The following is a 17,020-nucleotide window of genomic DNA, read 5'->3' as shown; positions in this document are numbered from 1 at the left end:
ATTTGAGATGTCATCAGTGATGTCATCAGTGATGTCACTGACCATGTCATGAATGATGTAATATGTGACATGATCAGCAGTGGATTGCGGGTGCGCGATATATAGTTAGTGCAACTAACTATATATGGAATTTCAATGGTTTTGTGTGAGTAAAATAAGGTTTTTTAAATGCTAATTCCTAACTATATATGGTGTATAACCTATGGTTTTTTCAGTGAATTTTCAAGGTTTTGTAAATGCTAATTCCTAACTATATATGGTCTATAACCTATGTTTTTTTCAGTGAATTTCAATGGTTTTTTAATAGCAAATATCATAAGCTGTCGAATGTCAAGTACGTGGTAAGTGAAAACATTTTCGTGTTTATGCACACTGATCTGCTTTGAATGGCGCCCCCCCCCCTCATTTCTATTAGGAGTACTCTCTCTTTGCAGATAGTGAAAGGTAGTTAACGCAGGCCTTTGCCCCCGTTGTAATCCGTCGTGCCTGCTTCTCTCTCCATTTGATTGATTGTTATCCAAGTATTTACTGTTTTAGAATTGGTTCTCTTTGGTTCATTCTCTATTTACAAACAAACACAGAGTCGCAATACTCTGTTTAGTCTTTGCAGATAACGAAAAATCGTGTAAAAAAAGAAAGAAAAGGAATCGAGCAAAATCAGTAGGCCACTAATGGGATCTCTTTTTGACCTCACTAAAATAGAAACATTAGGAACAACCCCTCATGACAAATACAAAACTAGTGAGATGAACTGAACTCCACACAATGATGGCTGCAAAACAGCTCGGCTCCGCCACCCACCCCGCCCAAAATAACGATAAAGAGCGGCTGCCATGATTGGTTGCGGAATGGCCACAACGGAGCTACGAAATGGTGCTGCTCTCATGCTAACCCCAGCTTCGGTCTGAAACATCCAGAAACACTGTAGACTACCAATTCGATCAGTTCCGGTAGCGCCCCAATGTAACCCGGTAGAGAAGAACTAGCCCTCCCCTCTTTGACTGATGGTTCTTGTTGCCTGTCCTTTCTGTTGTCATTTAACAGAACTATTTAGCCTGCTGAAAGGGGTTGTGTTTCGACCGCTGGTTGGTGGAGACATTTTGACTATATTCTGGACCTGCGTTGTCGCGTAATGCGTCATATGACGCGCCGCGTTAGCGCATCCGGAAGTCATCCGGGGCGCGCAGCGCGTAACGTAAGCATAACAAGTCATGTGACTTGTTAATAAAACTTTTCATTGGTTCATTTTACTTTTCTTATTCTAATGATGAAAGCCTTGGTCATATCACCTAAAAATTACGCTTTTAATTACTTCCGAACATTATTTTCTCTTAAATATATGTTATAATGTTCCAGGCTAATGTACTTTCCCGGAAATTTTACAACTGTCCTGCAAGTAAAATATATTCTTTTTTCGAGAAAAAGGGCGTTTCTTCGTCCCATGATGGAGCCGTTGAGCAAAAGAGGGTCGACCTGCTGTCTTAGTCGCCGATACGCCTGAATATGAGATTCTTATCGATCACTTTATGTTGCAGGAATAGAAAACACAACAGCCCTTGACCATTTATCTTTACTGCGTTCCTTCGTATTATACCTTTTACCCTTCATGTAATTGGTCTGCTTTATTTCACTTGCCTTTTAATGATTCTAAAACAGTGACTATTATTAAAAACTTTACCAATGTATACACTACTACCATGTTTTCTTTTAAAAACCTTTATTGTGAAAATTTCATTATACAAATACGAGCCTATAACCACGTGGGCCTGCCACGGAGCAAACTGTAATCGTATATGATGAATAGACATTTACACTGTAGAGGAACGTAACGGGCGGGCCATTAGGTTGCAAAAACTAAGGTGTCTAACAGTTACGGAATCGGTGGACGTACATTTTATAATTAAAATACGACAGGGCCAGTTACAATAAAATTATCTAGATATACATTTGCGGGCAAGTACCATGGGTGACGTTAATTCGAATTTTCAACAGTACAGTAATCAATAACACATCAGAACTTAATATCAATAGGGATGTCGAAATATTCAATCAATTCTCGTCCCCGCCCGCCATGTGCTTCAAAACTGCATACGTATCTCGTGATTTCAAGGTTCTGCAACCAGTACACAACAAGGAGTTACGAGTCCCATTTATTCCGGCGCCATTTTGGGCGAGGACGGGCAGGTCCAGGATATAGTCAAAATGTCTCTACCAACCATCGACTATGATGATGTTCATATGCTGTATTTATTAGAGTAACACTCATCTGCCCACATGAAATTAATTTACCACAATCTAAACATGTCATTTTAATCTTTCCAAAGTTCTTCTAAATATTTGGGACCGTTTCCCTTGCCTCTGAAGCTCTCAGTGCCACTTCTTTGATGAATGTACTAGCAGGTCAGGGGTTCTCCTCCAAATCTCTCTTTTATGCAGCACTATAATTAATTGGTGCCACCTCTCCATATGACGATGCATGGTATAGTTACCACAACTATATATTTTTTCGGTTCCTCTGGAGAGTTCATCGTGGCAGATGAAGCGTGTAACATACCGGGCATTTACCTTTTTTTGCATGTACAGGAAAGGAAAAAAAAATCGAGCGTTCGAGTTCTTAGGTGTCCCAGGGCCATTTTAGTGGACCAGGCCCAAATCCAAAGAACAGCTATCTCACAGGCTAATGGGGCGACCCACGCCGAGTTTCAGCATTGTAGGATGACCACACAAGTACAGCAACTTGCTAGACATCACCTCGGTGCCATCCGGATCTCGGCGCCCCACTGCAGATGAAGTGCCTCTCAACTATGAAACCACCACGGTGACATCCGGATCTTGGCGGGTTGTGCTGCCTTTGGCCTATTCGCACATCGGTCCGCTACTGACGCCATCTCACAGGCTAATGGGGTGACCCACGCCGAGTTTCAGCATTGTAGGATGACCACACCAACTTGCTAGACATCACCTCGGTGCCATCCGAATCTTGGCATCTCAACGCCTAGTGGTATCTTCCATACAGAAAATATTGTTACGCTGCCTTTGGCCCCATTCGCACATCAGTCCGCAACTTAGACATCACCTCGATGCCATCCGGATCTTGGCATCTCAGCGCCTTGTGGTGTCAGTCAGAAAATATTGTTGCGCTGCCTTTGGCCCCATTCGCACATCAGTCCGCTACTGACACCATCTCACAGGCCAATAGGGCGCCCCACGCCGACTTTTACCATTGTACGATGGCCACACCAGTGGCACAACTTCCTAGACATCACCTCGGTGCCATCCGAATCTTGGCATCTCAACGCCTAGTGGTATCTTCCATACAGAAAATCTTGTTACGCTACCTTTGGCCCCATTCGCACATCGGTCCGCAACTTAGACATCACCTCGGTGCCATCCGGATCTTGGCATCTCAGCGCCTTGTGGTGTATTCTCTTCAGAAAATATTGTTGAGCTGCCTTTGGCCCATTCGCACATCCGTCCGCAACTTACACATCACCTCGGTGCCATCCGGATCTTGGCATCTCAGCGCCTTGTGGTGTCTTCTACTCCGAAAATATAGTAGAAAATATTGTTGCGCTGCCTTTGGCCCCATTCACACATCAGTCCGCTACTGACACCATCTCACAGGCCAACAGGGCGCTCCACGCCGACTTTTACCATTGTACGATGGCCACACCAGTGCCACAACTTGCTAGACACCACCTCGGTGCCATCCGGATCTTGGCATCTCAGCGCCTTGTGGTGTCTTCAAATCAGAAAATATTGTTGCGCTGCCTTTGGCCCCATTCGCACATCGGTCCGCTACTGACGCCATCTCACAGGCCAACGGGGCGCCCCACGCCGACTTTCAACATTGTAGGATGGCCACAGAAGTGCGACAACTTACTAGACACCACCTCGGTGCCATCCGGATCTTGGCGCGTTGTGCTGCCTTCGACCTATTCGCACATCGGTCCGCTACTGACGCAAACTCACAGGCCAACGGGGCGCCCCACGCCGACTTTCAGCATTGTAGGATGGCCACACCAGTGCGGCAACTTACTAGACACCACCTCGGTGCCATCCGGATCTTGGCGCGTTGTGCTGCCTTCGGCCTATTCGCACATCGGTCCGCTACTGACGCAAACTCACAGGCCAACGGGGCGCCCCACGCCGACTTTCAGCATTGTTGGATGGCCACACCAGTGCGACAACTTACTAGACACCACCTCGGTGCCATCCGGATCTTGGCGCGTTGTGCTGCCTTCGGCCTATTCGCACATCGGTCCGCTACTGACGCAAACTCACAGGCCAACGGGGCGCCCCACGCCGACTTTCAGCATTGTAGGATGGCCACACCAGTGCTGCAACTTGCTGGACACCACCTCGGTGCCATCCAGATCTTGGCGCGTTGTGTTGCCTTCGGCCTATTCGCACATCGGTCCGCTACTGACGCCGCCTCACGTGCCAACGTATTTTCTCCTAATTTTACACCCTATGCCGCATAACAGGTCATGTGACTTGTTTATAAAACTTTTCATTGGTTCATTTTACTTTTGGTTTCCTAATGATGGAAGGCTTGATCATGTGACCTAAAAACAACACTTTTCATAGGATGAAAACTTATTTTTTTCCCCAAACGATGAAAGCCCCACCTTGTTTCTGGATGTTTCAGACTGAAGCTGGCGTCAGCATGAAAGCACCACCATCTCGTAGCTCAGTCGTGGTCATTCCGCGAGCAATCATGGCAGCCGCTCCCCACCAGAAGCCTGCAGGAGTCGGGGCCCCCAAAACTTTTGATGAATTCTCAAGGCGGAGGGGACGCTTTCGAGAATGAGGTCCAAGACCTAGCAGACAAGCGTCCGATTTCCAAGGTGTCCCAGGGCCATTTCAGTGGACCAGGCCCAAAAAGGAAACAGCCTGCCGCCATTTTGAGAGTCCTGTGACAGCCGCCTATCGCTGCACCGCAAGAGTGGACGCAACTCAGCTGAATTGCGGCTTTTGACACAGTGGACCAAAAGCGGACGGAATGGCAACTGAAACGGTAAAGGGGCGCCCCACTACAACAGATGACACTCCACCTGGAGAGGCCCGTTCACGCCGCCTCCCCCGGGGCGCTCCACGCCGTTATTCGGAGCAGCATTGTACGATACCAAAACCAATGCGGCAACTTACTGGACATCACCTTGGTGCCATCGTTCTGCTGCCTTGGAACTATTCGCGCAACAGTTTGCTACTGATGACCCACCCCCCGCGACGCCCCATGCCGTTATTTGCTGGGTGGCAACTTACTAGACATCACTTTCGTGTCATCTAGATTTCAACGCGTTCTGCTGCCTTGGAACTATTCGCACAACAGTTTGCTACTGATGACCCACCCCCCGCGACGCCCCACGCCGGAAATCTGGACGTTGTGCTGCGTTGGGACTATTCGCACAGCCGACCGCTACTTCGTTGTTTTTCCCTAAAAATGTTTATATGTTATTACTATTTTTGTTTTCTTGTATATATTTATAAATTATTAAAGTTTTATAATCTTACTACTTTGTCGGAGTGCTATATATTTTTAATGTGACACATAATTGTAAAAACTTTGATGTACAAACAGTCATCCCTGGAATCTTTCGCTTCAGGCTCGGTCCCCTCCCCAATCACAATACAGGATGGTTTTCAGATAATAGCAACGCTTCTGCTGTGACGAATCTCATCGAGTGTGGGCCTTGATCTACTATAACTCCTTTGAAGAGGGGTGATTCTTTACAGCTGTGGCCATAAACTACATCTGCAGGGCTAGCTGATACCCTAGGACCAGCCTGGACAATCGGACACAGAGGAAAAGGAGTGTCAGAGGGTGCGGTAGTGAATAGGGCGAAAGGGAGGTGTCGGGCGGGCACAGGGTGTGATTCTCAGGGAACAGCAGCGCAGATGGGGGAGGTTTATTACCCATGCATAAGACAGAGAGCGGGGGTGACCACTGCCTGGGGGAGATGTTTGCGAGGGTGGGGAGCCATGCTAAGGATCGACAGCGTGCACAGAGTGGGTCTGGTCAAGGCATCTAAAATGGCTGCCGTGCACGACAAAAGTGTGGCATTTGAAAAAAGACAAGATGGCGCAGACAATGTTTTTCAACACTTCCTGATTTCCTTCGAATCGAACGTTAACAGACGTTGGGGCATATTACCAAAGTTAAGCGATATTTATCCCTAACGATGCTTAGCAACGATTTTTTTACCGTCAGAAATTATCGCAGATAAACCTTGCTATTATCAAGGTTTATCGGAAATACGATAAAAAACGACCGCAATGCATTAATATCGCTGAAAACTCAGCGATATTCATGCATTACCGAGCTAATGCTCTTAGCCATGTTATCCACCTCCCATTGGATAACATGGCTAAGAACTGCTCAGGGCAGGTGGTAGCTTTTAGAGATATTCGCCCTTATCTCGAATATTTCCAAAAGTTGATAATAGGAGATAGCGATGTTAGCGACTGTTTCCAGTCGCTAACATCTTGGCATGCCCACTTTGCATGTCATTAGTGATAAATATCACTCACATGCAAAGTGGGGCCCAAGATGGTCGCTATCTTCTACTAGCCGTCGCTAACTGGTGTTAGCAACAGCTAGGTAATACACATATAATTTTATCTCCGCGAAGCGGAGCGCTGTTACAGATATATATCTTGTTTCTGAACGTTAATTTCTCAAAATGCACTGAAGCACATATATTGAGACCTAGCAAAGGCACATCGGGCTACCAGTCCCTACAATTTTGCCAAGTTTCGTGCAAATCCATTCAGCTGTTCGATCCTACCGAGAGACAAGATGGCGGCCGCTACGGACTGTTTGGAATGTTTACAGACACCGGAGAGCCAATCAGCTTCGCTTCGCAAAGCTCCGTAACGCGAAAAGTACGCGAAGCGGTGCGCTGTTACAGATATATACCTTTTTTTGAACGTTAATTTCTCAAAATCCACTGGAGCACATATATTGAGATCTAGCAAAGGCACATCGGGCTACCAGTCCCTACAATTTTGCCAAGTTTCGTGCAAATCCATTCAGCTGTTCGATTATTATTATTTTTATTTTTTTTTGCCCCCCGGGGCCCTTTTAAAACCTCCACATCAAACCTAGGGGGTGAGCGACAATGTACTATGCCCCCTTATGGTCATTTGCCCCTTCGCTTCGGCCTCCTCTTGTCTCTCGATCCTACCGAGAGACAAGATGGCGGCCGCTACGGACTGTTTGGAATGTTGACAGACGCCGGAGAACCAATCAGCTTCGCTTCACAAAGCTCCGTTGCGCGAAAAGTCCGCGAACCAGTGCGCTGCCCGGTCCGCTGTTACAGATATATATCTTTTTTTAAACGTTAATTTCTCAAAATCCACTGGAGCACATATATTGAGACCTACAAAAGGCACATCGGGCTACCAGTCCCTACAATTTTGCCAAGTTTCGTGCAAATCCATTCAGCCGTTCGGGCTAAAAGTGAGGCCAACCGCCCTATGGAAAACTCAATGTTAAAAACACGTTTTGGGACCCCCCTTTTTTCTCGGCCCCCACTGGACGAACCCCCCCCCAAATTTTCAAGGGCTGCTCAGAAACAAAATGTGCCATTTTCCTGAAAATTTCAGCCAATTCCGTCCACAAACGCCAAAGTTATTAGACATAGAATTTTCAAAAAACCCATAGAGAAAAAATCCTAACTATATATACCTACTGGCGACCGCCAGTAGGTAATATATATATATATATATATATATATGAGTGAGTTTGCCTGTATTTTGCAAATAAAGACATTTTTGCTTTGAGCATTTGGAGTCCGTGGTGGCTGTATTTCCACGAGTTGGAGAAGGTTGCAGCGTTTCTGACTTCGCATTAAGGTTCGCCTCCTTCATATATATATATATATATATATATATATATATATATATATATATATATATATATCCTCAAAACTTTCTCCCAGCTGGGAAAAACGGGTCGCACAGCCAACTTTGGGATTTAAACAGCAATCCTTTTTATTATCATTTTCAAGGGCAACAGGCACAGAGATCTACGCGTTTCGGTGTCACTCCACCTTGCTCACGATCACCGGGTTTGCCCCACCCACAAACATTTAACCACAAACATTTTTTTCAAAAAAACTGTGTTTCCTGTCACATGGTATGCTAAGAATTGTGGTTCTTGTAGTTTTTTTCTCACTTTTGACAAAAATACTATTTCTGAAAGGGTGCATCTCAATTAATAAATAATAGAAATATCCAAAATTAAATGCATTTTAGTCAATTGCCTTCCAATAGGCCAACTACCGTTATTTGTAATGCCTTCCAATAGGCTGTCTACTCATACTTGTTGTTCTTGCACAAATAGTTTTTATGACAGTTCAAAGGTGCACATATAATTCCTCCGATTGATTTAACCCATTCGGGTGCAGGGTCCTCAGGTTAATGATGAATTTAGATTCCACTTGTCGCAGTTTTTTCTCTCGATATATCTCTTTCTTTCTTGCTGTAATTTGCATAAAAAATAAATATATCAGTAGAGATAGGGCACTGTTGGGTTTGAGTTCAGACAGGTACTTGTGAGTTTATAACAGAGAAGTTATCTATGGGCACTGTATGGTTTCAGGCGTGAAGTAGTACTATTAAAAAGTGCCTGTGAAGAAGTCTAAGTAAATTCATAATTATAGCACAGAAACCTAAATCTATCCATAATTATAATAAACAAGCCTTTCTCAATGTCTAACTCTTACAGAGGGACAGTATATAACTATCTGAAAATGTTTTCCCAAATTAATTTAAAGTGCATAACATAGTTCTCCTTTCAAATTTATAAAATAACATCTTACCTTTTAAAAACAAGTTTAAGTTGTCAGTGAAAATGCACTTGCAATGTACTTCAGGAAGTAGTAGTCAAAATGGCTGTGTTTCTCTCTCTTTTTTTATATATATTCAGGTACATAACCAATCAAATGTTAGGTAAAAAAAGTAGAAAATGAAAGTAACATTTTAATTGGTTGTCAATTCCAACACTTCAGATGTGTTTTGTGAAGTAATTTACCTCAGGGTATTTAGAGAGGTCTACAGGCTAAATGGCTAAATGGAATTCCAACCAAATTTGTGAAAATGGTAGGGATTGGTATGTAGTATGAGCTAATCTATATTAGGTGAGAGTGTCTCCAGTCGTTTTTCTGTAAATTACTTTCCCACCTTTTTGATGGTGCGCTTCCCGGGGAGCGCCCCCGTACGCGAACTGGCGAGCGCCCCGGTACGCGAACCTTAAGCGTTACGGGAGTCCACCATTTTGTGTTTCGGTCGACTTAAGATACAAGATGGAGGGCAAATAATGTTCAGAATGGGTAAAAGGGGGCACGGTAGACTTATCTTGACCCCCTAGGTTTTCTGAGGGTGGCTGAGGAGGCTTATATGTGCGAAAAAAACATTTTTTTTTAAAATTTCGCGAGGTTAGCTTCCGGTTTGCGTACCGGGTAGCGCCCCGGGGAGCGTACTTTGTTGAAAATTAGTGAAAAAAGTTAGAGTAAAATAATAATTGTGAGTGATCAGATGTAGGGTAGCTCTGAGAAGAGCTTTTGGGTTTATGGTACATTTAGGTACTTATAAGTAGGTACCAATGCACAGTCTTAAATTCAGAATGAAAATTCTGTTGCCCTCATCTGAGAAGTGAACTCCATCTCCTCTGTAGATATCTTGCATGTAGTAACGCAAGTTATTGTTGTACACGGAGCCCATTCCATGGTCTCTCATGTAAGCTGAAACAGATTTGTTTACATGCTTCCTCGACTTCTCAATTTGTGGACAAAATTGGTTTGACCACCTCCATTTCTGTCTTTGGCATATATTTGAATATACCGAGGCAGTCTGAGGAAAAAGTGCCATCAATTGCTCAAAGGTGTCCTTTAAAAGCATTTCCAGACCTACCCCAGTCAAAGTGCCCAAATCATTACCTCCACCGTGCACAATTAACAGGTCAGGTTTTGGCAAATGCATAAAGGTTTTCACCAATGGTATCAATTGGTGACATTTTAATCCTCTGTGGCCAAACCACTTAATTTCCACATCTTGTAAATTGAGGTTAGGTAAATTCCTGTTCTCAGCATACCTCTGAGCCCAATAGATGTAACAATGTCCAACAATCCAGAGAGAAAACATGGTGAGAGAAGGTTCTCCTGCAGTCAGATGAAGTGTGGCAATGAAATGGCAGTTGAAAAAATAAGAGTTTAAAATGAAAAAAACTGTGGAGTTTCTGTGTTAATGAAGCAGTAACAGTGATTGGTGGATTTTGATTGCTGAAAACAGAAAGTTAGGGTGCATGGATGAGTTCTTTGAAAGATGTATTTTGAGTGGTAAAGAAAAAATCATTAAATGAAAGAATGCACTGGATATGAGGTGCACTGAGAGTTCAGAGTTCAATTGCAACATTGTTGTGTGAACTTGCAAACACCAGAGGTCTTCCAAGAGGTGGTTGCTATGCAAAAAAAGGCAGAGAGGGCAGAGGGGGGAAGGGTTTTGATTTGAAAAAAAGTGAGGGAAGAGTTTTGATTGGGTGACATGAGAGATATGTGTGAAGAATTACAGCATTTCTGTGCTTTTGATAGCTGCAGACTCTGGAGTGCATACCTTTTGCTCTGCTGAAGACAAATTGGTGTGTTTCTGAGACTGTTTTGAAACTCAAAGTATTTGCTAAGGTGAGAAAAGATTTCTTTAATTTAGATAGAGAATAGTGTGCTTTAAGGAGAAAATTATGAAGAAAGTTGTGTTTTTCAAATCTTGCTTTGTCTCAAGTGTTTTACAAATAGATTTTGTTTCTTTGAGAAATTGTAATTGGAGAAAATGTGAAGTATTAGTACTGACAGGGGCGCTAGAGGGCGCACTAGCTAATGGCCGCACTTCAGTGAGGCTCTGGCTGCCTGGCCAGTAACATCCTAAATTTATCCTTTAATCCTGCGAGTGACAGCCCAGGATTTGCAGCGCTGGTGAACCTACTTCTTCCACGGGTCCTGTCCAATTTTGGGAGAAATCCGAGGTCGGAGGCCGGAACCGCGCGGCTGTTTGCTTTGACCGGGGAGAGCCGCTGGAGAGAGCTGCCGGGGCACCTGGACGCCGGACCACGCTAGGCCGCGGCTTCCCACGAGGGGGCTAGGCCCCGGTGCTGCGGGGCTCGAATCGATCGAGGAAAGACCTGCTGGAGGCCTATCAGGGTGCGACGGAGGTGAGTCTCTCCCCCTCTGGGGCCACTGCGGAGTACTAGGATACTGAGCGCTGCGCTGGTGGGCCGCCGAGGTCACCAGTACTCAGCGCGTCGCCCGACTGGGCCTGCTAGGGGGGTCGGACATCTACCCAGCCCTGCATCGCGTGGCCCCTGCAGCTGCCCCGGAATCCTGCTGTGATCTGCCTGCATCTGGGGGGGGAGTCCTGTGGATCGACTGGGGCCTCCCGGAGGACATAGACATTTGCCGGCTTGTGTCTCCTTGGTCCCGCGGGTGGCGCGCTGACCCTCCTCCTGCGCCTGGTGGCCTGCCTTTACCCCCCGCTGCCATCCCCTGGGCTCTGAGCTACGTCGCTTGATACGGTGCCTCACCATCTTACCCACGGCTGCTTCACCGGAGCGGGGGCTCTGCGGAGCGTGGACTCCACTCGTCACTACTGGCCTGCATCCTCGAGGAGGCACTACCGCCTCAGGCGGGACCACTGCGCGAAGGGCCATCGGGACGCGCAGGCTCTGCCGGGGCCGGTGGACGCAGACACTTACGCCACTCGCCGGACTTAGTGGACGCTCACAGCAAAGGCGAGATGGGCAAGAATGACAATAAGCAGCCCAAGCTCTCTTTCGACCCTCCGACCGCCAAAAAACCTCTGCGCAACATGGCGGGGGCTAGTGGTGCCCCAGGACCGTCAGGCACTGACCCCCCCTCTACTCCCTTGGCCCCGGAGCTGAGACTGATGATGGAGGAAATGCGGCAGGGCTTCGCCACGATAGTGGATAAGGTGGACCGCTTATCATCCAGAATGGATGGCATTGCGCAGAAAATAGAGGTCCACGAGGAGCGCTTGACGGAAGCGGAACGGCGCATCTCAACATCGGAGGACACGGCCACTGCCCACGACGCGCGCCTATCTAGAATGGACAATATCCTGAGGGTGATAGCGGCGAAGAACGAGGAGTTGGAGGCGAGGAGCAGGCGCAATAACATCCGCGTCACGGGGGTTCCGGAGTCCACCAACACTGGGCGCATGGAGGACTACGTAGAGCGCATTCTCATCACGGCAGTGGGCAAGGAGGCCTTCTCCAGTCAATTTATTGTCGGGCGGGCGCATCGCTCCCTGGGTCCGGTTCCCAAACCAGGGGCGCAGCCGAGGCCCATCATCGCCCGGCTGCTTAACTACCGTGACCGTGACGCAGCACTACGCGCAGCCCGTACGAACCGGAACCTGACATGCGATGGTGTGCAGTTCTCCTTGTACCCGGACTTTACGCCTATGGTGCAGGACCAACGGAGGAAATTCTTGGACGTGAAAAAGAAGCTGAGGGACATGCAAGTGGACTACGCGCTCCTGTACCCAGCGCGTCTCAGAGTGACCCATCAGGGCAAACAAAATTTTTTTACGAACCCGCAGCAGGCTGAGGACTATGTTCGGAAGCTTCGCAATGCCAGGAGGGACAGGCGGAACGAGGGAGAGGATGAGGCAGACGTGCTCCCTGCTGAGCACGAGGAATCTTGAATGCGCCATCGTGAACATTTGCTTACTGACTCCATGTGATGGAACGTCGGATGGACTCTTGTTGCCTGTCACCGTCGGGGAGACCCGGCCCTGCCTGCAGAGACGTTGATGACTGATTTGCTGCATTGTGGCCTGCTGTTGAGCACCATCTGCTTTCGTATACTTTGCCCCTATGCTGGAGTTGATCTTGGTCGGGGCAACCCGATGGTGGAGCAGGACCTGATGTATGCAGCGGTTGCGCCTTGGACAGTCCTCCTGAACTTATTGGTAACTTTTCTTACATGGAGGGTGGTGATGAGAGTCGCTGACTGGTTGTCTGGGTTTAGCCTGCAGGACTACTACAGGCCGGGCACCGCCCCGCCTTCTCTCTCTTCTTCGTATGGCACATGCGGGGCGAGAGGAGAGTGGTGGGGTGTTTGGGTGCATTCCTCTGGTGTCACTAGGAGGGGATTCCCCACATGGTTTTTCTACTGTTCTTGTTTGTTGGGCTCGGGGTGGGGGGGAGGGCCGTGGTACTGGCAAGATTGGGTTGCTTCAGTGGGTGGGGGGTGGAGCGGGAGAATGGGGGTTTGGAGGTTGTGCATGGAGGGTGGGGAGGGGTTTGGCTGCTGGGTTGCTAGTTGTTGAAAGTGTAATTGTTGTTGCGGTTGGCGCTCATGACATGTGTGCAGGTACTGGAGTTTGTATGTATGACAGCATGACTGGTTGTATGGAGAGGATGTTCTGGACAGTGGGCAGTTCGGCACTTGGTACATTCAGACTGAGGGCTGGAGCGTTGACCGATGGCTTCTTTCAGGGATGCGGAGATAACCGTGGGTGATAATGCTTTGACAACTGTCTCAATAATGTCTTGGAATGTCCGTGGCCTTAATGACCCCCGTAAATGCAGGAATGTGATTGCATATTTGGATAGGCACCATGTACAGATAGCGATGCTCCAAGAAACCCACCTTAGCCCCAATAGTGTCCCCAAGTTTGCAAGCAGATGGGCGAGTGTGAGAGAGTTTTCTTCTTATTCCACGTACTCTAGAGGGACTGTTATTTTAATCAATAAACAACTCCCGTTTCTAAAGTTGGGGGTGCGGGCGGATAGGGAAGGGAGGTACGTCATCCTTTGGGGGCGGTTGGGCACCGATGTGGTAATGCTTGTGAATTGTTACGCGCCTAATGTTGACACTCCTGGTTTCTTTTTGTCGCTGTGGGGTCATGTGTTGGAAACTGAAGTCACGCACATTGTCTGGGGGGGGGATTTCAATTTGTCGTTATGTCCTATGGTAGATAGATCGGACGGTAGTGCACAATACAACACGAACGCCAGGGATGCCCTCCAGGGTATAATCGCAGAGGCTGGACTCGTAGATAGCTGGAGGCACACACATCCGACGATTAGGGAGGGTACCCATTTCACAGCGCATACACGCTCATGGGCACGAATCGACTACTGCTTTGTCTCGAGAGGCCTTGCTGGGGGTGTTGTTCGGGTGAACCATCTGCCTCGCACCTACTCAGACCATTGTCCTGTACTGTCTGTCTTGGAGATGCCGGGGTATGCTAGGGTGAGACCGCCATGGCGGTTTCCTCCTTCAGCCTTGCTGGATCCTGTCTTTCGTCATGAACTGGGCGAGGAGATCGAAGCCTTCTTCCCTAGGAACAAAGGATCAGTCGACAAGGTCGAAACAATCTGGGAAGCCTTTAAGGTGACAGTGAGGGGGTTCACGATCTCTAAGAGCTGCGGGATACTGCGGGACATAGTGCGCACATTAACTAACCTTGAATCGGAGCTTAAGGCACTGGAGGCTGAGATGGTCGGAAATCCCTCCCCTGACCTAGCGGGGGCATTCAGGACTAAATTATTGGCATATGAGGAAGAAGCAGCCAGGGAATTGAAATTTCGGGGCAAATATTGGACGGCTAGGCGCTATTGTGAGGGAGACCGGCCGGGTAAGGTGCTGGCGGCGCTCACGAGGCACCAGCGCTTCGCTACCCATATCCTGGAAATCTCAGACGGGGAGGGCAGGACTCACCAGGATTCTAATGGAATTCGAAATACTTTCCTACAACATTATCAGCGGCTGTACTCCTCTCAGCAGGTGGGCGATGTGGAGTTCGGTACTTTCCTGGACGACATCGCACTTTGCTGGCTCAGCGACAGCAACAGGGCACAGTTCTTAGGATGCCCGTTCGAACTGGACGAGATCAGGGAGGCAATTATGTCCCTTAGCAATGGCAAAGCGGCGGGATTGGACGGTCTACCGGCCGAATTCTATAAGTGCTACATCGACATCATGGCACCTGTCCTGAAGGAGGTCTTTGAGGACTCGCTTGAGGTTGGGATACTGCCGGGCTCCATGAGGGAGGTAGCGATCACGTCGCTTTTGAAACCAGGGAAGGATCCGAAGGACACTGATGCCTATCGACCCCTGTCGCTGCTCAACTGCGACGCGAAGATCCTCGCGAAAGTGCTAGCGACTAGGCTGTCCCTACTTATGACTACTCTGGTGTTGCCGGATCAGTCTGGCTTTGTCCCGGGGAGAGCTACTTCCCATAACTTGCGTACGCTGTTCTCCCTGATACCCACCATCTCGCCCGACTTGCCGATCGCTGCAGTGTTTCTGGACGCCACCAAGGCGTTTGATTCGGTGGAGTGGGGGTATCTGCTGGCAATTCTGGACCGGATGGGCTTCCCTCGGATCTTTATAGCCTGGGTGAAACTGCTCTACACCTTACCGGTCGCGAGGGTCGTCATCAATGGAGTGCTTTCGGCACAGATGCCGATCACGAGAGGGACTAGGCAGGGATGCCCCCTGTCGCCTCTGCTGTTTGCCCTGGCAATAGAGCCGCTGGCTTGTAGAATACGTCAGTTGCACAAGGCTAGTGCCTTTAACTGTCAGCAGCGTCAGATTGGTATTTCTCTCTATGCAGATGACGTCACTCTGTATGTGCGTCACCCACAAGATCATCTTAATCCGCTCCTGAGGGAATTCGTGGCGTTCGGCGGCATATCCGGGGTACACATTAACTGGAAGAAGTCGCAATTCTTCCCCCTCACGGCATCGGTTGTCCAGTTTCCGTTGGATTACCCCCTGGAATGGTGCGGTTCTGACTTAAGGTACTTGGGCATAGAAGTGACGCTCAATAAAGACGACATAATCCGATCCAATTATGGGGTGGCTATCTCGCAGTTGGCTGATAACGTAACCCGCTGGCGGGCCCTGCCGCTCTCGATGGCAGGGAGAGCCTCCCTGATCAAGATGGTCGTCCTCCCACGGTTCTTATACCTATTCCAAAACATTCCATACTTCCCGGGGGCCTATTTTTTCAAACGGCTTAGAACTGAGCTGCTTCGCCTTTTCTGGGGTGGTAAGCAACCACGCCTTAGCTGGAAAGTCTTGACGCAGCCATATGATAGGGGAGGATTCGATGTGCCTGACATGGAAATGTACTACCTTAGTGCTCAGGCTCAGCATTCGTATCACTGGGTTAACCCCGCTCCCTTTATGCCACAGGTCGCTGCTGAGGCCTGGATCGTACACCCGATCCCGCTTAAGGGCATGCTGATGGGACTGATTGGGGATGTTGAAACGCCTGCTACCACAGTTACATGTACTGTCGATGCTTGGCGGAGAGTAACTAAACTGCTGAACGCTCCCATGCTTTATTCCCCGGCGATGCCCCTTGCATACCACCCAAAACTTTCCCTCCTAACGGAAAACGGATTTCGGTCCATGTGCAATCGCGTACACCTTCACACGTGGGGTGACTTATTTCTGGCTGGAATGTTCCGTACCAAGGAACAGATATTCCGGACTACGCCCCCGACGCCCATGGAAGTGTTCTACTATATCAGACTCCGGCAGGGTATGCGAGACATTCTCCCCACCTTCCCGGAGGAACCGGGGACGGTATTGCCATTGCATGTCATGCTCGTGTCGGATGGCAAGCACTTGGTGTCCAAACTGTATGCCGCCTTGCGTGAGCAGCGCCCAGCGGTTCTGCCGAAAGCTCGGACTAACTGGGACGCTGACCTACCAACCGCACTCACAGACGAGCAGTGGAATTATTGCTGCTCGATCACGGCTAGAGTCTCCTCCAGCTGTCGTCTGAAAATAATTCATTATAAGTTTGTGCAACGATACTATTATACCCCCGTCAGGAAACTGCGGTTTCACCTCGCAGAGGATGATAGGTGCGCTAGATGCCGGGCGGCTGGCGCGGATTTCCTCCATCTGGCCTGGGAATGTGGAGCCGTACAATTGTATTGGGAGCAGGTACATTCTGCGCTCCAGATAATGATCGCTGG

The sequence above is a fragment of the Lissotriton helveticus genome, chromosome 11 (assembly GCF_964261635.1).
Source record: "Lissotriton helveticus chromosome 11, aLisHel1.1, whole genome shotgun sequence".
In the NCBI taxonomy this organism is placed as follows: Eukaryota; Metazoa; Chordata; class Amphibia; order Caudata; family Salamandridae; genus Lissotriton; species Lissotriton helveticus.
Note: the sequence above shows the minus strand (reverse complement) of the source record.